The 22447-nt window shown below is 34.9% G+C and overlaps 1 protein-coding gene across 7 annotated transcripts in view; it reads left to right on the forward strand.

The window, feature by feature from the left end:
* Positions 1–22447, forward strand: part of SYT1 (synaptotagmin 1) — a 588739-nt gene that overhangs the window by 165955 nt on the left and 400337 nt on the right. For 5 of the 7 annotated variants that reach the window (XM_016923901.3, XM_016923903.3, XM_054664526.2 and 2 more), the window contains one exon: positions 21281–21346. The exons of the other annotated variants lie outside the window; for them this stretch is intronic. The gene's annotated coding sequence lies outside the window, so the exon portion shown is untranslated. The remainder of the gene's footprint in view (positions 1–21280; positions 21347–22447) is intronic. 7 annotated transcript variants of the gene reach the window in all.

Raw genomic sequence — 22447 nt, forward strand, 5'->3', positions numbered from 1 at the left:
TGTTTATATATGAATATGAAACTACTTTAAAGTGAATCTTTCCCTCAGTGCTAGATATAAGATACTGAAAATAGATATTTAAAAAGATCCTTGAAATGCAAATGCCTTTGGCATAATATTATGATAAAGCATTGTGTTTAAAGCCTGATTTGTTAATTTTATGCATCATTTATTTGAATTTTATATAATTTTTAAAGGAAATATTACTATTCAAGTGTTTTAAATCACTTCCTTTTATAATTCTAAGTTAACAGATTGCTTACAGCAGTTTATGCTTCTGTTCAAACATTTTAAAGGAAGAAGAACTTTATTAACTTGTTGGGCATAGAAATTATATCTGTTCCATAAACATGTTCCAAGTACAGTACACAGTTATTATTGCTTCTTGATGAAGGAGTGCATGTCCTAGTTATAGAAATGAGGAAGTAAAGATCCAAAGAGTTAGTTGCATTCTCTGAATGTGTAATGCATTTATATATTGAACATTGGAAAAAATGCCCATTCTTATCCATTTAACATGTTCTTTCTTGATAAGAAAATGCAATTTTGCAGTTAAGAAAAGCGAAAAGTTATAACAAATAAAACACTATGCTTTTATGTTATTGGAATCACGTGGTTTATTTATTTATTGGTTTTTAGCTATTAGAATATATTTAAAGCTAATTGAAATTCCACGGAACTGGATACTGACTTGTTTCTTTTATACACATATATGTATAATATTGTGTGTGTATATACATATATATATATCTCACACTTTCATTGTCCATTCACTATCAATGGACACTTAGGTTGTTTCCATATCTTAGCTATTGTGAATAATGCTGCAAGAAATATGAAGTGGAGATATCTCTTTGAGATACTAATTTCGTTTCCTTTGGATTTATCAAGACCACAATGAGATATCACCTCACACCTATTAGGATGGCTACTACAAAAAAAGATAAGCAATAACAAGGGTTGGAAAGGGAATGGAGAAAAGGGAATCCTGTACATTGTTGATAGAAAAACAAATGCTACGGCCGTTATAGAAAACAGTGTGGAGGTTCCTCAAAAAATTGAAAATAGAACTACCACACAATCCAGTATAGCCCACTTGTGGATGTACCTGCTTTATTAAGAGGACTGAGGTTCTTGCTATTTCTTGAACACAGAGAACTATCTGCTGCCTCAGGCCACTGAGCCTTCAGCTCTCTCCACCTTCTCTCCAGGAAGTTTCTTACCTGGATCCTCAGCTGAATGTCTTTCTCACTTTACTCTGGTTTCTGCTGAAATATCTTTCCAGAGACCCCTTTGCTGACCGCCTACTTTAAATAGGCTCTCCTCCCTGTCTCCTGCTTACCTCCATTAAGCTTTACCTGCCTATATTTTTCTTCATAGCCATTATTACTACCAAGAGTTACATTGATTCACTTTCTCAATGAGTCCATGAGAGTGAGGACTTCATCATATTTAACACTAGAAACACTGTCTATCATATTAAGGAGGTGTCAAAAAATAAAATGTCAATGCATATATAAGGCATATAAATATATATGCTTTTTATTATATATAACAAATAATACATAGATATTATGTAGATATATATAAACTTGTCAAGCCCTCTGTGGAATAAATGCATTGGGCAGGTTGAAAACCGAAAGCTTTTAGGCATGTGACAACCATACATACTCGAAGCCAATTTGTGATCTTAAAAAAATTCATTTTTTTCCCAAAGAAGAAGTCAAACTAAAACATAATATTCTATGGATATTTTAATGTGGAACAATAGAAATAATTTATTTAAAACCAAAAATAAGAAGCTTTATTAAGATACATTCTATCTGCAGCAATATAAAAGCATAGCACCACATCAATTATCTTGAGTTTGCTTTAAACAGATAGAGACCAGTATAGCCATAGACTTCACATCAACCACCGGCCAAATTTTCATGGTCTGATAGCCTTTCTGTGGATGGCCATTTCTCCTTATACATTCCCACCTTGTATGCATTTGAACTTGTCTATCTCTTTATGCAGTCATATTATGGACTGATAAAGATCTCCACATTTGATCAGATTAAAGGGGAAAAAGAGGATACTGAATATGACCAAATCCATAAGATGAGATTATCAATTGCTTGTTCAAGTAATATTGTAAAAACGCATGGTTAATTTTGTCATCTCAAAGCTATTTCTGTGGTGAATGTGTTCAAAAACCAGAAAAATCACGTACTGTGTACTGAAAGCCTCTTCAAATTTTCTGTCTGTCGAGTTATTATTTGTGTTTTACTAACCCTGTCAGACCTTATCAGATATTTCTTCACTTCAATACAAATCTGTTTTTAAGCATAATCTTCTCTTATGTTACTGTTCTTCTAAAATTTTAAGTGTAAATGCTGCAGAATAATGCATGTTGCTGACTAATCTAATACTATAGAAGTTCAAAATTCAAAACACAGAAATAAACGAATATTGATAGAGCTAAGTGCTATTCAAAGTTTTTTCTGTAGAGAAAATTAGAGCCTGCATATTCGTTACAGAGACTGTAAACACTAGGAGAGTAAAGTCCCTGTGCGCACTGTGGGCCTCATGTCCAGGGCACTTAGTACTATATAGGCACTCAATACATCTTTGTTGGATAAACAGAAATTTGAGGCTATGTAAATGATCCCTTTTTCCCCAAAATAAAAATAATTATAACACAGTATTAGCCATTTAGGTATAATTGGTAAATAGTTAATATAGTCTTACTTTGGTCTAAAATGTGCCTGTTTTTCTGGATGTGGTATTGGGAAGGAATGAATTATATTCAGTAAACAATGAAATGTATAAGTATGATAGTTGTATAATTGAGTGACGATTTTATGCCATTCCATAAGTAAAAACTTCACTTTACCCATGACCTCGTCTCAAGAGCAATAGAATAGTTGAAATGGGACAAGACATAGAAAATGTATGTAGAGGTTCCTGCCATTCAAGGTGGAATAATAACAGTAATAAATATTCTAAGAGCATTATTTCAAAAAAGTCTTTTATGTTAACAATAGTCACAAAAATATTTCATTTTTCTATATCTTGTGGTTGTTTTTGAAGTCCTACATGGTAGTAGGATACTTTCTTGTTCCTGGGTAATTTCTACTAATGCAGATATCAGTTATGCCTTCAAACTATTCAATACCTCACCCTTGCATACTATGGGTAGTGCAGATTGTTTTTGTTTTATAGCCTTTGTTAATGCATTTGCAGATTGCACTGAAAAGAGCCTGAGAAAATTACTCCATATATCAGCATCAACAGTACAAATTGTTTTTGTTTCTTTTCTTTTTTAATTCACACACTGTGCTAGTGTGCCATATTGTACAAATCAGTAAAAAAAAAAAAAAAAAATGGTAATTAAAGCTGTTCTGGAAAGTTGTAGTGCTGGAGCAAATATATTTTTTCAATGTTTCTCAAAACCAAGCAACAGAAAGGGTAAATAAAATAAAACGTGAAACCAAACATACATTCTGCCCTCTTCCAACCACAAGGATTCAGAAATATTTGCAACTTCTGATTTGGTGATTAATTTAGCATCACTTGTGAAATTAGTGAAATTAAAATATTTTTCATGCATGTAATGTTATTCTCTAGCTAATGAATCCTGAATGAAATTTTATTTATGTAGATATGCTAAGTGTGGCCATAGGAGGTTACATGGTATAAGTTAAGTAATTAATAATAGCTGTAATAAATGTTATTCTAAGAATTCTCACAGTAACATTTTACAATTAGAGATTATTTTATAATCAACTGTATTATCAAGATAATGATTTTCTTCTTTACTCAAATGTAGAAAGGAAAGTTAGCTGATTTGTATGTTGCTAGCCACATGTATTATATAAATTCTAATATAATTACATGTCACTGTGCTTAGCTTTTATGTCAGACTTGCTTCACCATTCACACTTTTCCTTTTTCTCCTTGAACACAGATCATCAGTACCATATAAACTACATGAAATTTTGTGATTTTAAGTCAATCATGTTTTCTCTTCAACTTGTGATGAATTTCAGTATTAAATACGCTTCTATGAAAGAAGCAAAAATTCTACATACTTCATAATTCACTTTCTAAATTTTGCCTTACAATATTTTATTTTATTCAAGTACTGTGACATATTAAATGAAACATTACCTGATCAAATAAATGCTACCAAATTCTTGTGCTATATTAATTTTCTGAGTTTATCACTTTTCTCATGAGAAACCTGAATTTGCTCTTTGTTGCCCTTTGTGACCTTATTCTAAGGATGTCTACAATATGGTCCAATCTACTTTTTCAGTCCTCTTTCTCTCTCCTTCCCATACTTACCTTATTCTCCTGCCACACTAACCTACTCTCTAGAATCCAAATATTCCCAGTGCTTTTCTCCCTCCATAACTTTTCTCCTTCATAACTGAAACACTTTTCTCTATCAAAACGCATAGAAAGAATGGTCACCCTTCAAGGACCAAATGCCATTAGGGCTTTTACTATTCCATTGAGCTCTAATTTGTATGCATAAAAAACTCATCATAGTCTGCCTTGGGTAGAGTTTTAAATGGGTCGAACTCTCCTTTTCCCACTCCATCTTCTGGATTAAAAATTCTTGAAAGCAGAAATTTCTTGAGATTTCTTGCTTTTCTATTTTAAACAGCATTTGGGAAAATGCTTTGCCCAAAATAGTCTATCAGCAAAATATAATGAACCAATATACATTATGAGTGAATGGCACCAATTACTTTGGTGAGGCCATCCCAAAATAAAAACAATAGTTCTTTATACAGTTTTATGTTTAAATTAAGTGAAGGAGTAAGGTGATGCCATCAGCTCTACTTTGTCTTAGAAGTATACCTACATTGTTTTTAAATAATGATGACATTTAGATGAGATGGGTTGAGTTCTCCTCAGAGATATGTCATGTCTCCAGTAGAGTTATAGTATTCTCCAATCCTTACCTCCAATGCGTACTCACTCCCAACAACCACTATCTAAACTTTTGGAGCTGCTGCTCATTTATATATATTCCAGAAAGAATGAAATGCATAAGTTTAAATAGAGAATAAACACATAATTTTAAAAAATGATTTACATAAATAACATCTATTAAAATTAGCTGCTCAATAAAATCTCTACTAATTGAAATAATTATCAAAATAGTATTGATTATACTGATATTAACTATTAATGTCACAATTATTTGACTTCTCTCATGTTAAAACTCTATTCTAGAAAATAAATAAGAACATTTTCCTTAGTATATTAAATAAATGTAAATTTTATTTTATGCCTTCTGCAAATACTTCTGATATTCCCTTTTAAGTAATATTATAAAATTTGAGGTTGTAGTAGATTGTGCCTAATGTATTCATCAGGGCTTCCATGTTAAGTTATTTTCTTAGCTTTGGCTTCTTCACAATAAAGAAACGTGAACAATGTACAACACAGAAATGACCTCTCAGGTTTGTGGATAATCTGTTATAGCTTGTCAGAAAATGCAGGGGAATTTTATATTTATGGCTTGAATATCCCTAAATCACCAAATCCATCCGCTCTTACTTCCTGTTAAGATGCTAATTCTTGTTAGAACCCTATTATGTAACTTTCATATTAAACACATCACAGAATTAATCCTGGCTCTTCCTTATAGAACTTAAAAGAAAAGCGAAGGCATGCATAGTTAATGGGCAGGAGGTTAGTAAGGTTTGAGGTGTAGTAATTATCAGACTGGGAAAGAGGAAAAATGAGACATAGAATAGGATATAATAATATTCTACTTTTGGAATTCCTAATCATGGGAAATGTCTAGAATATATGCCCACATATGGCAAAGTATCTCCTGTACCTGTTTTTTCTTTCTATTAATGGTCACAAATCATGTTTAATGATGCAAGCTGGCATGTAAGCCTTTATGAAAATATATATATGTTATAATCTAAATAAATAAATATCATGGGAGATAATTGAAAATTATTTTATGTCCTACATAATAACTAAATATCCTGTAGAAATCAAGTAACTTTTTTCACGTTTACATAAAAGTCAGGAGCATAGCTAGTATTAAGCCTAAGTGTAATTGTAGCTCCATGATTCAACTGTACCACCAGATTGGCAAGGTAAATTCTGAGTGAGAGGATGCTGTGTTGGGAAAGGGGACTGATTGTGTCCTTTGAGCTTTTAGTTGAACAAATATTTATTTAGAACCTTATATGTATATGCCAGGCAATGTGCTAGGTACTGTGAACTGAAGATTAGTTAGATAGCGTTTCTTGGGGAGCTTCTATTGCCCTAAACAACAATAACAAAAACAAACAGTGTAATGCACTAAGTGATATATGATAGAGACATGAATTTTATAGGCAGGGACCTTATCTTATACTCTTTTTTACACCACACAACTCCTGGAATTAAACACTTTGTTGATGTTTGCCTGTTTTATAGAAATGGAACTTTGGCTTCACTTGGGGCTACCTCCAGCGTATTGACATAAGAATACAACTCACAATAATACTGTGATTTGTATTCAGCTAGAAGGGCTGAGCTTCCCATCAACCTCTGCCAACCAAGTTTGCTAGTCTTAATACAGTTAGCATTTAAACGATTTCATTATGTTGACATTTTAGGTCATGTTACAATTGTTAGTAAAATTAAAAATCCACATGTGATAGATGGTGTTACAAGATTCCAGTAAAGTCTGTTAAAGTGAATTATTTTATGATTATTTTCTGATTATTCCCTATTTCAAGGATACAAAGTAATTGTAAGAAAGACAGTTTCTTTTCAAAAGTGTTACAAACTTAAACCATAACAAAAGAGAAAATCACAACGCTAAGGGATTCTATGGCAAATACCACAATGATGACATTGAAAAACAAAGCAAAAAAATCACTCGAAATCACTTGCTATAGTATATAACTCCAAAAGAATTTGATTTTCAAATTGAACTTCAGTCTCTTTAGTTGAGTTTTATATCAGAAGACCAAAAACTCAGATCCTTATAATCTGCCTCGAGTTGTACCTCCCAGGAAATTTGCCTGTTCTAAGGAATTAATCTGATATTTCTCTTGAATATGTTCTTTTGTCAGTAAAAATTAGTTGCCATTCACATTAGACATCTAAAAGATCAAAGATTGGAAGCTGAGAAAACAGCTCATCCATGTTATTGCTTCACTTGATCTGCTGTTATTCTATTCATTGTATCATTTCATGGGTGAAATGAGAGTCTCCTTCCAACCAAGTCAAATAGTGTCAAAATTGTAGGTGTAATTAGATTGAACTCTTCCCCAAATCTCTAACCATAGTGCACCCAATTGCTTCCTCTAGTGAAAACTTTAGTATGACTTAACTATATGTTCCTCATGTAATTTGTTGAATGCTGTCTATTTCTCTCAAATACAATTACATTACTTTGAAAACATCTTTGAATTCTCCTCTGAATAAATCATTGATTTAGAATTTCATAGGATTGCATTTATGCTCATTTTAACATTAAAGAATAACTTGATCAGAATTAGGTGGTTGGTTCTTGACTTATGGTGAGCTTCTTTCTTGCATCATCGCCTACCTTTGGTCTTTTCTGTTTATCAGTATGTTTCATCCATTGAAGGGGGATCTAGAGTCTAGTATTCTGAAATCACGGCTTCATAAGTACTCCAACTTCCGAACATCTAAATCTAAGAACTAGCTTTTAAAATGTGTTTTAACCAAAGTAAATTTTTAAAAATTTTACTTCTAGGGCTTTTAGAATTAAAGAAATGCTGTCCATTTAAAAGGAGTGTGGCTATTTGGGTTAATATGGTCTTTTGTGATTTCAAGTCTCCATATAACATATCTTACCCATCTCTCTAGTACTTACCTCTTCACTTAGATTTTCACTCATATTTTATAGACTATAATTAAGACAAAATGTATCTCTAGGCCTCCATAGACATGTGGTTTTGTTTTATGCCTAATGTAATTCTATGTGAACTATGTAGAAATAGATGTTCTGGAGTTAAAAGTAGTATGACAAATGTTTTGAACTTCTCATAAATTTATCCTGAAGGCAAGCCCACAATATTAAATCGTCATGTGTAGAGGAAGCTGTCCTGTTGATTTTGAATTTTTTAAATATAAGAATCATGCTGTTCAAGCAAAAGTCCCAGGAAAACTGATCAATTTAAAGATGTTTTATCTTGAAAATTCTTTGGAAAGCCCTTTTGTTTTAAGGCTTTTGTTCCTCTAAGATTAGATAAATGATTTTCAGAAATCTAAGATACCTCAATAAATTAGTAAATCTGTTCTCTTTCCTTTGGGTAAATACTGCTTTCTCCCCATTTTACTGATGAAGAAAACTTACATTAATATGAAGGTAATATATCTAATAAGTAGTAAGGAATGTCTAAAAAATAGATTTACTACCCTCTCAAAGTCCATTCCAACATTACAGAGACTTTTTTGCAAGAGAAAAACAGGATTTGGATACAGACAGAATTGAATTTAGATCCTAGCTCTGATACTTATTAACTCCAAAGAAGTTATGAACTGAATTTGCTCATATGTAAATAGAGATAATTAACGCCTACTGCACGATTTCCTTGTGAAGCTGAATGTGATAAACATATGCAATCTGCTGAATGCAGCTTATTAAATAGCAGCTGTAATTTTTTTAAACTATGCTGCTTCTCCATAAATAGGCATATAGCCTCCTCCAGTGAATCTCTGAAGAGGGCAATTTTCATGTGAATATAAAGGTCCAGGATACCTGTGAACAAAGCTGTATTATTTTTTATAATCTGACACCTTTTTAAAAAGTTTTATTCTATTTTTAATTGATATATGCCCTTTTGATATACCTGTAAGTTGGTGTCTTAAAGACAGGGATAAAAAATAATGGTGTCTTTAGAGTAATTTAGCATGAGTAGTTGATTATTTCCTATTTTATTTCTACAGTTGTTCTCCACATGGATGCCCAACAGTGGAAACCAAAGACCACTTCCTCTAGGCTGTAATTTTTGTCCTTACTGGTCTTGCATTTCCAGCTTGGCACCTTCCCACCATTGTCATCACAGGGTATGGTACTGAACTAAACTCAGAATATAGCAAAGCACCTAAAGATGAGCCGCTAATCAGCTCAGAACTATAAAAATCTCACGCCGAACCCCAACATACCACTTACGTGTTCAATGACATACTGCTGGGTTTGAATATGGAGCAAACCAAGGTTTAAATACATAATTTTCTCTTCTTCAGTCTTAGGCATGTATAGAGAATTGCTGCCCCATTCTCTCTACCTCACTTCCCCAAAAGTTGGGAAAGCTGAGTCCATTTATGTTCATTGTTTGTCATTTCACCAACATCCTCCATCCTTATAGGAAATGTGCAGAGTTTAGGCAGTTACCTTAGAGCACTTTGTAAAGATATTTGGTTGGCTTCTCCTTTTTATGAAGCCAACAATTATGTATCTGTTTTATCTCAACATTCTCCAGACTCTAACGGTTGTAGCATCAGAATCTGTGTAGATACCAATACCTTCTGGAAATGAACTAATTCCTTTGCATTCTCTTTCCCTCATGCCTTCCTCCTCTTCTGTAGTCCCCTTCATTTACCCACCACTTCCTGCCCACAAAGCCACCCATTCTGCCATCACTGCCATGCCAGCTTCCTTATAGGAATATTGCCATGGTGGTCTTGATTTGTACATAGAATCATAAGAGACATTCTGCTCTGTTTTGATATAGCTGAGAAAATGACCCCTGCTCACCCCTGCAGACTCAACTGGCAAGGAGACTTGAAGCCGTAGCTTCAGTTGCTTGTAACGCTTTTTAAATAGACCTTTCTCATTAAAGAACTGTACATCTTTGAACCTCATGTGATAAGTGCCCTGGCCTCTCTTTCCAAGAACACCTAGGAGAATATGACAATGAGAAAACAAAACAAATAAAAAAAAAAAAAAAAAAACAAGGTAGAGGCATCACAGAAGTCCCAGGGACCATCCAGCCTTCATGGCTGAGAAGTCATCTTTGGCAGCTGCCAATCAACATTCCTGTCCAGTTTTTAAGCTCAGAGTATTTTCTGCTCATCTCCATTCATTGATGAGAGTTTATCTAACAACTACTCATTTTAAGTACCAGCTTATTACAGGGAAGCACAAATATATAGTGCATGGCCTCCTCTAGTTGTCAAGACGAAATGAGCATTGATGAAACTGGGAAAATAGAGAGATCATGTGTAAGTAAGTGTTGAATTTTGTGTTACAGAATGTAAGTACCTGACAAGCTTGTAGGAAAAAAAATACCTAAGGAAGCCATTGTTGGTATGGAAAGCTTCATGGAGGTGTCAGTAATTGCCAGATGGGTATTGAATTAGCTCTTCATGGAATTAAATATAGATGCTAAGAATTTATTCAGCTTTTTTTCCTCCACAATGAGTAGTCTCAATTATATGACCCTGTAGTAAAAGAATGTTTACATAAACTCCTACCATTTTGTAGCATCTTTTGAACACTCTTCATTTCTCTTCACTTGCGGATGCTAAACGTGGAAGCAGGAAGTGTGTAGAGTCACTCTGACTGTAATAAAAAAAAAAGATAAAGATTTCTACATCTGCATACCTATATCAATAGTACATGTGAATGTCAGTTCATGCATACAAAAACCATAAATTACCTTTGGCATTCTCTCCTTTATATTAAAGCCCCTTTCAGTGGTACTTACTTTTCATTATTTGAATCAGTGCATTGATCCTTTATTCATCTTTTCTATTTTTCTCATTTCTCTTTCTATAATTCATATCAGGCTATTCTCTTTCACGAGAGTGTTCACAATGGCCCATTTTAATAAACGGACCTGTATGCAGAAATATTTAAAGCTGGAAGTCACCTTGGAGAATCAACTTCTCCCACTCTCTCATTTCACAGCTAATGAAATCAAGGTCAAAATAGATGAAGTGATTTGCCTAAGGTTATGGACTAAACAGAGGCATCAGAAATAGGATTATAAGATACAGAATTTTACTTTTGTCATTATGTAACCTTATTAATTGAACATTTATTTATGTGACAGGTACTATTCTAGGGGCTGGAGACCAACCGAAGCCCCCCCAGGTACAATTCTGCTCCTGATATTCACATCTCTGCAGATTTCAGTTAGATGTGCTCAATGTGACTTTCCGTTATACATTTTGGTAAATAGTTTTGTTTCTTCATGCTTTGATAGTGCCCTTATCGTCACTCAGTCCCAATTAACTTCCCCAAGCTTCTCATTTAATTAATTCCCATCCTTTTTTTTTCAAGGTACATACTAGCTCTCCTTAGTGCCATCCTGCCTCATTGTCATCCCCCTTTCTAAAATAATTATTTTGAGTATAATGAAATGTTAAACATGATTGAACCCAGTATGTGATTATTGTAACTCTGGCTGCCAACAGATGTTTTCGTATTTGTTGACTTGTATAATAAAGTGTCAAAACAGAAAAAATGAGTAGTTCCTTCATCCCTGCCCCCTTTCCCTTTTTAAAATCTTTGTTAGTAAACATTTGTTCTGTCATAATGAGAGCGGGCTTGTAGACTTATGCCTCTTACATGGTTGTCAATGGTTAGACAACAAAAGAGAAAAAATAGGAAAATTCTTCTGCCCTAAATATGAGGTACAATCTTTTGGCCTTCTACCTTCATTTCCAAGAAAGTCCATATTCTGAACGATTGCCTTCCATACTCTTCCTACCAGCAACCCCACAGGTACTTCTAGTGGTTACCTGTAACCATAGAACATTTCTTTGTTTACTCTATTACTTGATGAATTCTTTTTCTTTCACTACCTAATACTCTTTAGTAGTTATCCAGGTAAACATTATTATCTTCTATAGCTGTAGACACAATCAGATAATGTCGTGCTTAATGAACAAAATAAAATAGCCACAGTTTCATGTAATACAGTATTGATAATGAAAATGGCATTTTATTTTTGTTTAATATTTTTAAAGGATAGTTGTATGGTCTTTTTTTGGTAATGTTTATTGCTCTATAATTTTAAATTCTCACAAAAAGCTGCCGGGATAGTACAGGTTCTCATATGCCTTCTACCTTGACTCACTAATTATTTACCTTTTGTCATATGTCATTTTTTCTCTATCTTCTCTCTCTCTGTGAATATATGAATATATATATATACACATATATACATACACACATACATATATATACACATATATATATATACACACACACACACACACACATATATATATAGTTGTCCAATACAGGCAATTTATCTTTAATATAATACCATTATCTAAATCACAATCTATATTCAAATTTCATCTACTGTCCTAATAATTTTCTTAACAGTTAATTGTTTTATTTCCCACTGGTCCAGGATCCAATCTAGAATCATGCAGTGAATTTAGTTGCCATACAGTGCTTTATTTTTGTGTTGAAAAGCTTACATTAACAATAATGATCTGGACAGTGTCCTTTTAAAAATAATCCCTGCTTACTGACTGCTGTTCCAATAATAAGAATTTAAGTCAAAAGATATGTAACAAAATCCCTTAGGATTAGTGATATCTGTGCTGAGGATATCTGTGCACATCAACCTTGTAACTATTTTCTAACCACCAGTTTTGGCATTTCAATGGGAGAGGGTCCAAGACAGAAAACTCTGAGTTTATTAATATTTTACAGTTTTGAAATTTAAACCTTAGGACTAGGATTCTACTGCCATTCTAGTCCACCATGGGTTAAAGGGATAGTGTTTATAAGTAGCCATGGAACAAGGATTCACAGTGCCCTCTTTAAAGCCAATCCTAAATAAATATTTAGCTCAGCACTATGCTACCGAAGCCTCAAATAAAATCAATATTCTCCTCAAAAGAAATGCTTGATATATTTAAAATCAAAACCTGGATATAAATATGAGTTATTTGTCATTCTTGAAAGTAAGTTATCTTTTTAAAAACATACAGCTATGCACTTTTAAATGTCCAACATTAAAATGAATATAAATAGTTGTCTTCCTCCCCAAAAATGCCACAAAAATTATTTGTATATTTCTGATGCCTAAAGCATGCAGTGCTTTGCTTAATTCTGTAAATAGACTATGGTTAGGTCTACAGGGTGTGAGCAGTTTGCTTTCTAGCCACTGTCGAAGCAATAATAATCCCTAAATCTCAGATATTTTTTTCTCCATGTCAAGCCTGTTTCTAAAACTAGATACAAAAAAACACTAAAAAGTCATCAGCTTTACCAACTATGAATGTATATAATATTTTGTGAAAAACACACAACCCTACCTAAACAGATTAATGTTCTTTAAAAGTATTGTACAAAAACATAAAAGTATCAAGCCTTGATAAGAGAAAATTATCTGAGTCAGTTAATACTAATTACATTACTGAAACATCAGATAGATGATGGAAGGTGCAAAATAATCCTTTACTATGTTCACTTTCTCCTCTAAAATAAAGACAAGGCATTTATACATGCAAGGGATATAAATTAGCTACCAGAAAAATGCTGTGCCCATCCATATTCAGAGCATAGATTAAGAATAAAATAGTTTTTTAATTGATTCTACCACATTTATTTTTTATTTTTTTATTTTTTATTTATTTATTTATTTATTTTTTTTTTTATTATACTTTAAGTTTTAGGGTACATGTGCACATTGTGCAGGTTAGTTACATATGTATGCATGTGCCATGCTGGTGCGCTGCACCCACTAACTCGTCATCTAGCATTAGGTATGTCTCCCAATGCTATCCCTTCCCCCTCCCCCCACCCCACCACAGTCCCCAGAGTGTGATATTCCCCTTCCTGTGTCCATGTGATCTCATTGTTCAATTCCCACCTATGAGTGAGAATATGCGGTGTTCGGTTTTTTGTTCTTGCGATAGTTTACTGAGAATGATGATTTCCAATTTCATCCATGTCCCTACAAAGGACATGAACTCATCATTTTTTATGGCTGCATAGTATTCCATGGTGTATATGTGCCACATTTTCTTGATCCAGTCTATCATTGTTGGACATTTGGGTTGGTTCCAAGTCTTTGCTATTGTGAATAGTGCCGCAATAAACATACGTGTGCATGTGTCTTTATAGCAGCATGATTTATAGTCCTTTGGGTATATACCCAGTAATGGGATGGCTGGGTCAAATGGTATTTCTAGTTCTAGATCCCTGAGGAATCGCCACACTGACTTCCACAATAGTTGAACTAGTTTACAGTCCCCCCAACAGTGTAAAAGTGTTCCTATTTCTCCACATCCTCTCCAGCACCAGTTGTTTCCTGACTTTTTAATGATTGCCATTCTAACTGGTGTGAGATGGTATCTCATTGTGGTTTTGATTTGCATTTCTCTGCTGGCCAGTGATGATGAGCATTTTTTCATGTGTTTTTTGGCTGCATAAATGTCTTCTTTTGAGAATTGTCTGTTCATGTCCTTCGCCCACTTTTTGATGGGGTTGTTTGTTTTTCTCTTGTAAATTTGTTTGGGTTCATTGTAGATTCTGGATATTAGCCCTTTGTCAGATGAGTAGGTTGCGAAAATTTTCTCCCATTTTGTAGGTTGCTTGTTCACTCTGATGGTAGTTTCTTTTGCTGTGCAGAAGCTCCTTAGTTTAATTAGATCCCATTTGTCAATTTTGGCTTTTGTTGCCGTTGCTTTTGGTGTTTTAGACATGAAGTCCTTGCCTATGCCTATGTCCTGAATGGTAATGCCTAGGTTTTCTTCTAGGGTTTTTATGGTTTTAGGTCTAACATGTAAGTCTTTAATCCATCTTGAATTGATTTTTGTATAAGGTGTAAGGAAGGGATCCAGTTTCAGCTTTCTACATATGGCTAGCCAGTTTTCCCAGCACCATTTATTAAATAGAGAATCCTTTCCCCATTGCTTGTTTTTGTCAGGTTTGTCAAAGATCAGATAGTTGTAGATATGCGGCGTTATTTCTGAGGGCTCTCTTCTGTTCCATTGATCTATATCTCTGTTTTGGTACCAGTACCATGCTGTTTTGGTTACTGTAGCCTTGTAGTGTAGTTTGAAGTCAGGTAGTGTGATGCCTCCAACTTTGTTCTTTTGGCTTAGGATTGACTTGGCAATGCGGGCTCTTTTTTGGTTCCATATGAACTTTAAAGTAGTTTTTTCCAGTTCTGTGAAGAAAGTCATTGGTAGCTTGATGGGGATGGCATTGAATCTATAAATTACCTTGGGCAGTATGGCCATTTTCACGATATTGATTCTTCCTACCCATGAGCATGGAATGTTCTTCCATTTGTTTGTATCCTCTTTTATTTCCTTGAGCAGTGGTTTGTAGTTCTCCTTGAAGAGGTCCTTCACATCCCTTGTAAGTTGGGTTCCTAGGTATTTTATTCTCTTTGAAGCAATTGTGAATGGGAATTCACTCATGATTTGGCTCTCTGTTTGTCTGTTGTTGGTGTATAAGAATGCTTGTGATTTTTGTACATTGATTTTGTATCCTGAGACTTTGCTGAAGTTGCTTATCAGCTTAAGGAGATTTTGGGCTGAGACAATGGGGTTTTCTAGATATACAATCATGTTGTCTGCAAACAGGGACAATTTGACTTCCTCTTTTCCTAATTGAATACCCTTTATTTCCTTCTCCTGCCTAATTGCCCTGGCCAGAACTTCCAACACTATGTTGAATAGGAGTGGTGAGAGAGGGCATCCCTGTCTTGTGCCAGTTTTCAAAGGGAATGCTTCCAGTTTTTGCCCATTCAGTATGATATTGGCTGTGGGTTTGTCATAGATAGCTCTTATTATTTTGAAATACATCACATCAATACCTAATTTATTGAGAGTTTTTAGCATGAAGCGTTGTTGAATTTTGTCAAAGGCTTTTTCTGCATCTATTGAGATAGTCATGTGCTTTTTGTCTTTGGCTCTGTTTATATGCTGGATTACATTTATTGATTTGCGTATATTGAACCAGCCTTGCATCCCAGGGATGAAGCCCACTTGATCGTGGTGGATAAGCTTTTTGATGTGCTGCTGGATTCATTTTGCCAGTATTTTATTGAGGATTTTTGCATCAATGTTCATCAAGGATATTGGTCTAAAATTCTCTTTTTTGGTTGTGTCTCTGCCCGGCTTTGGTATCAGAATGATGCTGGCCTCATAAAATGAGTTAGGGAGGATTCCCTCTTTTTCTATTGATTGGAATAGTTTCAGAAGGAATGGTAACAGCTCCTCCTTGTACCTCTCGTAGAATTTGGCTGTGAATCCATCTGGTCCTGGACTCTTTTTGGTTGGTAAGCTATTGATTATTGCCACAATTTCAGATCCTGTTATTGGTCTATTCAGAGATTCAACTTCTTCCTGGTTTAGTCTTGGGAGAGTGTATGTGTCGAGGAATTTATCCATTTCTTCTAGATTTTCTAGTTTATTTGCGTAGAGGTGTTTGTAGTATTCTCTGATGGTAGTTTGTATTTCTGTGGGATCAGTGGTGATATCCCCTTTATCATTTTTTATTGCATCTATTTGATTCTTCTCTCTTTTTTTCTTTATTAGTCTTGCTAGCGGTCTATCAATTTTGTTGATCCTTTCAAAAAACCAGCTCCTGGATTCATTAATTTTTTTGAAGGGTTTTTTGTGTCTCTATTTCCTTCAGTTCTGCTCTGATTTTAGTTATTTCTTGCCTTCTGCTAGCTTTTGAATGTGTTTGCTCTTGCTTTTCTAGTTATTTTAATTGTGATATTAGGGTGTCAGTTTTGGATCTTTCCTGCTTTCTCTTGTGGGCATTTAGTGCTACAAATTTCCCTCTACACACTGCTTTGAATGTGTCCCAGAGATTCTGGTATGTTGTGTCTTTGTTCTCATTGGTTTCAAAGAACATCTTTATTTCTGCCTTCATTTCGTTATGTACCCAGTAATCATTCAGGAGCAGGTTGTTCAGTTTCCATGTAGTTGAGCGGTTTTGAGTGAGGTTCTTAATCCTGAGTTCTAGTTTGATTGCACTGTGGTCTGAGAGATAGTTTGTTATAATCTCTGTTCTTTTACATTTGCTGAGGAGAGCTTTATTTCCAAGTATGTGGTCAATTTTGGAATAGGTGTGGTGTGGTGCTGAAAAAAATGTATATTCTGTTGATTTGGGGTGGAGGGTTCTGTAGATGTCTATTAGGTCCGCTTGGTGCAGAGCTGAGTTCAATTCCTGGGTATCCTTGTTGACTTTCTGTCTCGTTGATCTGTCTAATGTTGACAGTGGGGTGTTAAAGTCTCCCATTATTAATGTGTGGGAGTCTAAGTCTCTTTGTAGGTCACTCAGGACTTGCTTTATGAATCTGGGTGCTCCTGGATCGGGTGCATATATATTTAGGATAGTTAGATCTTCTTGTTGAATTGATCCCTTTACCATTATGTAATGGCCTTCTCTGTCTCTTTTGATCTTTGTTGGTTTAAAGTCTGTTTTATCAGAGACTAGGATGGCAACCCCTGTCTTTTTTTGTTTTCCATTTGCTTGGTAGATCTTCCTCCATCCTTTTATTTTGAGCCTATGTGTGTCTCTGCATGTGAGATGGGTTTCCTGAATACAGCACACTGATGGGTCTTGACTCTTTATCCAATTTGCCAGTCTGTGTCTTTTAATTGGAGCATTTAGTCCATTTACATTTAAAGTTAATATTGTTATGTGTGAATTTGATCCTGTCATTATGATGTTAGCTGGTTCTTTTGCTGGTTAGTTTATGCAGTTTCTTCCTAGTCTCGATGGTCTTTACATTTTGGCATGATTTTGCAGCGGCTGGTACCGGTTGTTCCTTTCCATGTTTAGCGCTTCCTTCAGGAGCTCTTTTAGGGCAGGCCGGGTGGTGACAAAATCTCTCAGCATTTGCTTGTCTGTAAAGTATTTTATTTCTCCTTCACTTATGAAGCTTAGTTTGGCTGGATATGAAATTCTGGGTTGAAAATTCTTTTCTTTAAGAATGTTGAATATTGGCCCCCACTCTCTTCTGGCTTGTAGGGTTTCTGCCGAGAGATCTGCTGTTAGTCTGATGGGCTTCCCTTTGAGGGTAACCCGACCTTTCTCTCTGGCTGCCCTTAACATTTTTTCCTTCATTTCAACTTTGGTGAATCTGACAATTATGTGTCTTGGAGATGCTCTTCTCGAGGGGTATCTTTGTGGCATTCTCTGTATTTCCTGAATCTGAACGTTGGCCTGCCTTGCTAGATTGGGGAAGTTCTCCTGGATAATATCCTGCAGAGTGTTTTCCAACTTGGTTCCATTCTCCCCATCACTTTCAGGTACACCAATCAGACGTAGATTTGGTCTTTTCACATAGTCCCATATTTCTTGGAGGCTTTGCTCATTTCTTTTCATTCTTTTTTCTCTTAACTTCCCTTCTCGCTTCATTTCATTCATTTCATCTTCCATTGCTGATACCCTTTCTTCCAGTTGATCGCATCGGCTCCTGAGGCTTCTGCATTCTTCACGTAGTTCTCGAGCCTTGGTTTTCAGCTCCATCAGCTCCTTTAAGCACTTCTCTGTATTGGTTATTCTAGTTATACATTCTTCTAAATTTTTTTCAAAGTTTTCAACTTCTTTGCCTTTGGTTTGAATGTCCTCCCGTAGCTCAGCGTAATTTGATCGTCTGAAGCCTTCTTCTCTCAGCTCGTCAAAGTCATTCTCCATCCAGCTTTGTTCCGTTGCTGGTGAGGAACTGCGTTCCTTTGGAGGAGGAGAGGCGCTCTGCTTTCTAGAGTTTCCAGTTTTTCTGTTCTGTTTTTTCCCCATCTTTGTGGTTTTATCTACTTTTGGTCTTTGATGATGGTGATGTACAGATGGGTTTTTGGTGTGGATGTCCTTTCTGTTTGTTAGTTTTCCTTCTAACAGACAGGACCCTCAGCTGCAGGTCTGTTGGAGTACCCTGCCATGTGAGGTGTCAGTGTGCCCCTGCTGGGGGGTTCCTCCCAGTTAGGCTGCTCGGGGGTCAGGGGTCAGGGACCCACTTGAGGAGGCAGTCTGCCCGTTCTCAGTTCTCCAGCTGCGTGCTGGGAGAACCACTGCTCTCTTCAAAGCTGTCAGACAGGGACATTTAAGTCTGCAGAGGTTACCGCTGTCTTTTTGTTTGTCTGTGCCCTGCCCCCAGAGGTGGAGCCTACAGAGGCAGGCAGGCCTCCTGGAGCTGTGGTGGGCTCCACCCAGTTCGAGCTTCCAGACTGCTTTGTTTACCTAAGCAAGCCTGGGCAATGGCGGGCGCCCCTCACCCAGCTTCGCTGCCGCCTTGCAGTTTGATCTCAGACTGCTGTGCTAGCAATCAGCGAGACTCCGTGGGCGTAGGACCCTCGGAGCCAGGTGCGGGATATAATCTCGTGGTCCGCCATTTTTTAAGCCGGTCGGAAAAGCGCAGTATTCGGGTGGGAGTGACCCGATTTTCCAGGTGCGTCTGTCACCCCTTTCTTTGACTCGGAAAGGGAACTCCCTGACCCCTTGCGCTTCCCAAGTGAGATAATGCCTCGCCCTGCTTCGGCTTGCGCACGGTGCGCGCACCCACTGACCTGCGCCCACTGTCTGGCACTCCCTAGTGAGATGAACCCGGTACCTCAGATGGAAATGCAGAAATCACCTGTCTTCTGCGTCGCTCATGCTGGGAGCTGTAGACTGGAGCTGTTCCTATTCGGCCATCTTGGCTCCTCCCTGATTCTACCACCAAGAATAAAATAGTTGTTTGTCCCCTACAGTAGAACAAGTTTGCCCATTCATCCTTGTGATAGATATGCATGCAAAACCAAAATGAAATAAAATCCCCACAGATGGCTGGTAAGTCAAAAACACTGTTTAATCCTTTCACTGCATCCCTTTGGGAAGCCTGGCCCTTGGTAAGTAATAATGTACAAAGTATATAGTGTCAATTATTCTCTTATTTTTTAATAGAATGTCTTTGTCTTATTTAACAGGTTTTTTTCCCCATATTTCTTGTAAGAAGCTCTGTGTCACTGTTTACCTTAATGTGTATGTCCACAGAATCTTGCTCTAGTTTTTGTTTTAATAAAAAAGAAGTGTCCGTATACTAAAACTATACAAAGCATATCTAAAATTGATTATGGCTCTAAGTCATGTTTTTAGAGGCAGTCAGGCAAACCTAGGTGCATTTTAACATTGCTCTTCCAAATGGATTTTACTAAGAAACAGTTGAGTTTCAAGCAGGAATAAAGGAAATGCAGATCTTCGAGATTTAACTGTTGAGCAGATGCAGTAAATGCGGCTTTGGAAATAACGCTGTCACTTTAGATATTTTATGCTGAGTTACCTATGTGACCCAATAGCTAGAGCTGCTGATATTAAAATATTTTTGTAATTCTGTTGAAAATAGATGCCATGAGAACTCTTAAAAACAGAGTAACATACCTATTATAAGACCTATTTTAAATATTTCATTCTTTCCTCATTTTCATGATACCTAAATTTTTTGAAGACTGAAAATGATGAGAACTTATATAAAAAGGTACTTGTCTGTAGCACCATGGAAATTTTCATTTATGAGTTGTTAACATGTCAAACCAAATCAGAAATTCCTGATATCTTTATTACATTAAAGCAATTCTTAATGTTGCCTCTTGAGAAGGGTTTAATTTTTTTACTCTTTAAACTGAAAGCTTATCTTTTTTATGCAATGACGTGCAATCATTTTTCTCTTAATTCCTGATGGGCTTGTAATATATACATATTTACTTGTGTGTGTATGTACATACATATCTATTAATATGTATATAAACATGTATATTTAAATACATGTATGTTTATCCTATGTACTAGAATAGTTAGTAGGTTATATCTAGATATTGATTAGCTTCTGAAAATAGGCAAATATGTATAACATATTGAGGTGTTTCTAACATTGGTGAAAAATATAAAACTTAAAAGTAACATGGGGCTGTACAAGGTTGATTTGTAATAGTCATATTGGTACTTGAGACAGCACCAGATATTTAATTGACTAAGAATCATGTGATTTATTTCTTAATAAATGTAATATTCTCTAATGTCTGCCTAGATTAGTGTTACTCTAATTTCAAATTAAAACACTATAGAAAGCATAATTGACTTTTCATAAAATCAGTATATAAACTATCCACAGACTCTCAATCTCTAGCTCATCAAACAACTTTAAAATCCAAACTATCTGTATTATATATACTAAATATGGATATATATGACATTATTTTTATTGGAATATATAGTAAAACTTTAAGTAGAAATATTAAATAATAAAATTAACATATTTATGACAAAAATGATTCTGAACTATGTGTAGTCAAGTAACCTCTGTATATATTGTTTTCCTTTTAGAAAAACAGAATAATTCTGAAAGAAAGAAAACAAAGAAAAACATACTCCAGAATTCCTAATAGAACAGTAAGTACTTTAATGACACAATGATGATAATAAATCTGTAAAATTAGAGCTTACAAATGTCTTTTATAGAAATACTAACTTCTATTTTCTAAGATAATAAATTAGTAGAGTAAGCAAGTTGAGCCTTCTCTTTCAATTTACTGGAGTAAACTGAAAATCATTTGTCCTATAATCCTCTTAGATAAGAGGGCAAAGTATTCTTTGTGATACATTTATGGGGCAGAAAACGTTTATGATGACTCCATCATATCTTTTGACTAGCATAGTATCATCTTAAATTCTAAAGAAGAAAACAGTAATAAGCTAGATGTAATCAAAGTGCCTCATTTTCTCCATATGTGATAAAAAGTTTTTACTTATTTTGAACAAAATTTTAAATAGTATTGATGTGCTTGGTTTATTTATAATCACTAAATTGGGATTATTAAAAAATGGCAGCTATCTGCAGGCTTAAAATCTACACCATATTCTCATTAGTACATTTGTTTCTAATCTCACAACTTAACTAAAAGTGTATTTCCTAGAAATGTATTTCCTTGCTATTGTTTGATGATAATATAGTTTTCCTAAATATGTTCTCACTAAGCAAAGTACATGTTGATGTCAATCTTTATGGGAAAATTGGTGACAATATAAAATTTTCAAGATGCAGGCAATTATAAATTTTGAATATGTGAATATGAAGAACAATAACATAAAGATAGAAAAGCAAAACCCATGTTGATGACCCACGTTGTATCACATTTAATATTTTTGAAACTGCATTTGAAATTGCATTTCAAACTCAATGTTTCAAAAGTTTCAAACAAATATTAGAGTAAAACATAGTATAATAAATTAACAAAATGAAAAATCTATATCTTAGTATATATCAAACTAGAGTCAAGTTCAATGGAAAAAAATGTAAGTTTGATATATAAAAAGTAGAAATTTCTAAATAATTTTATAGGATATATACAAACTATTCCTACATAATAACATTTTTTAGCCCCAAAGAACTTTGATGCATAAATTACATCTTAACTTTGAATGATTGGGTATAATTAATCATCATCACGATGATATAAATGAAGTTTATCTGAAATATATTTTATTTATTTT

This window comes from Pan troglodytes, chromosome 10, assembly GCF_028858775.2.
Source record: "Pan troglodytes isolate AG18354 chromosome 10, NHGRI_mPanTro3-v2.0_pri, whole genome shotgun sequence".
Taxonomy (NCBI): Eukaryota; Metazoa; Chordata; class Mammalia; order Primates; family Hominidae; genus Pan; species Pan troglodytes.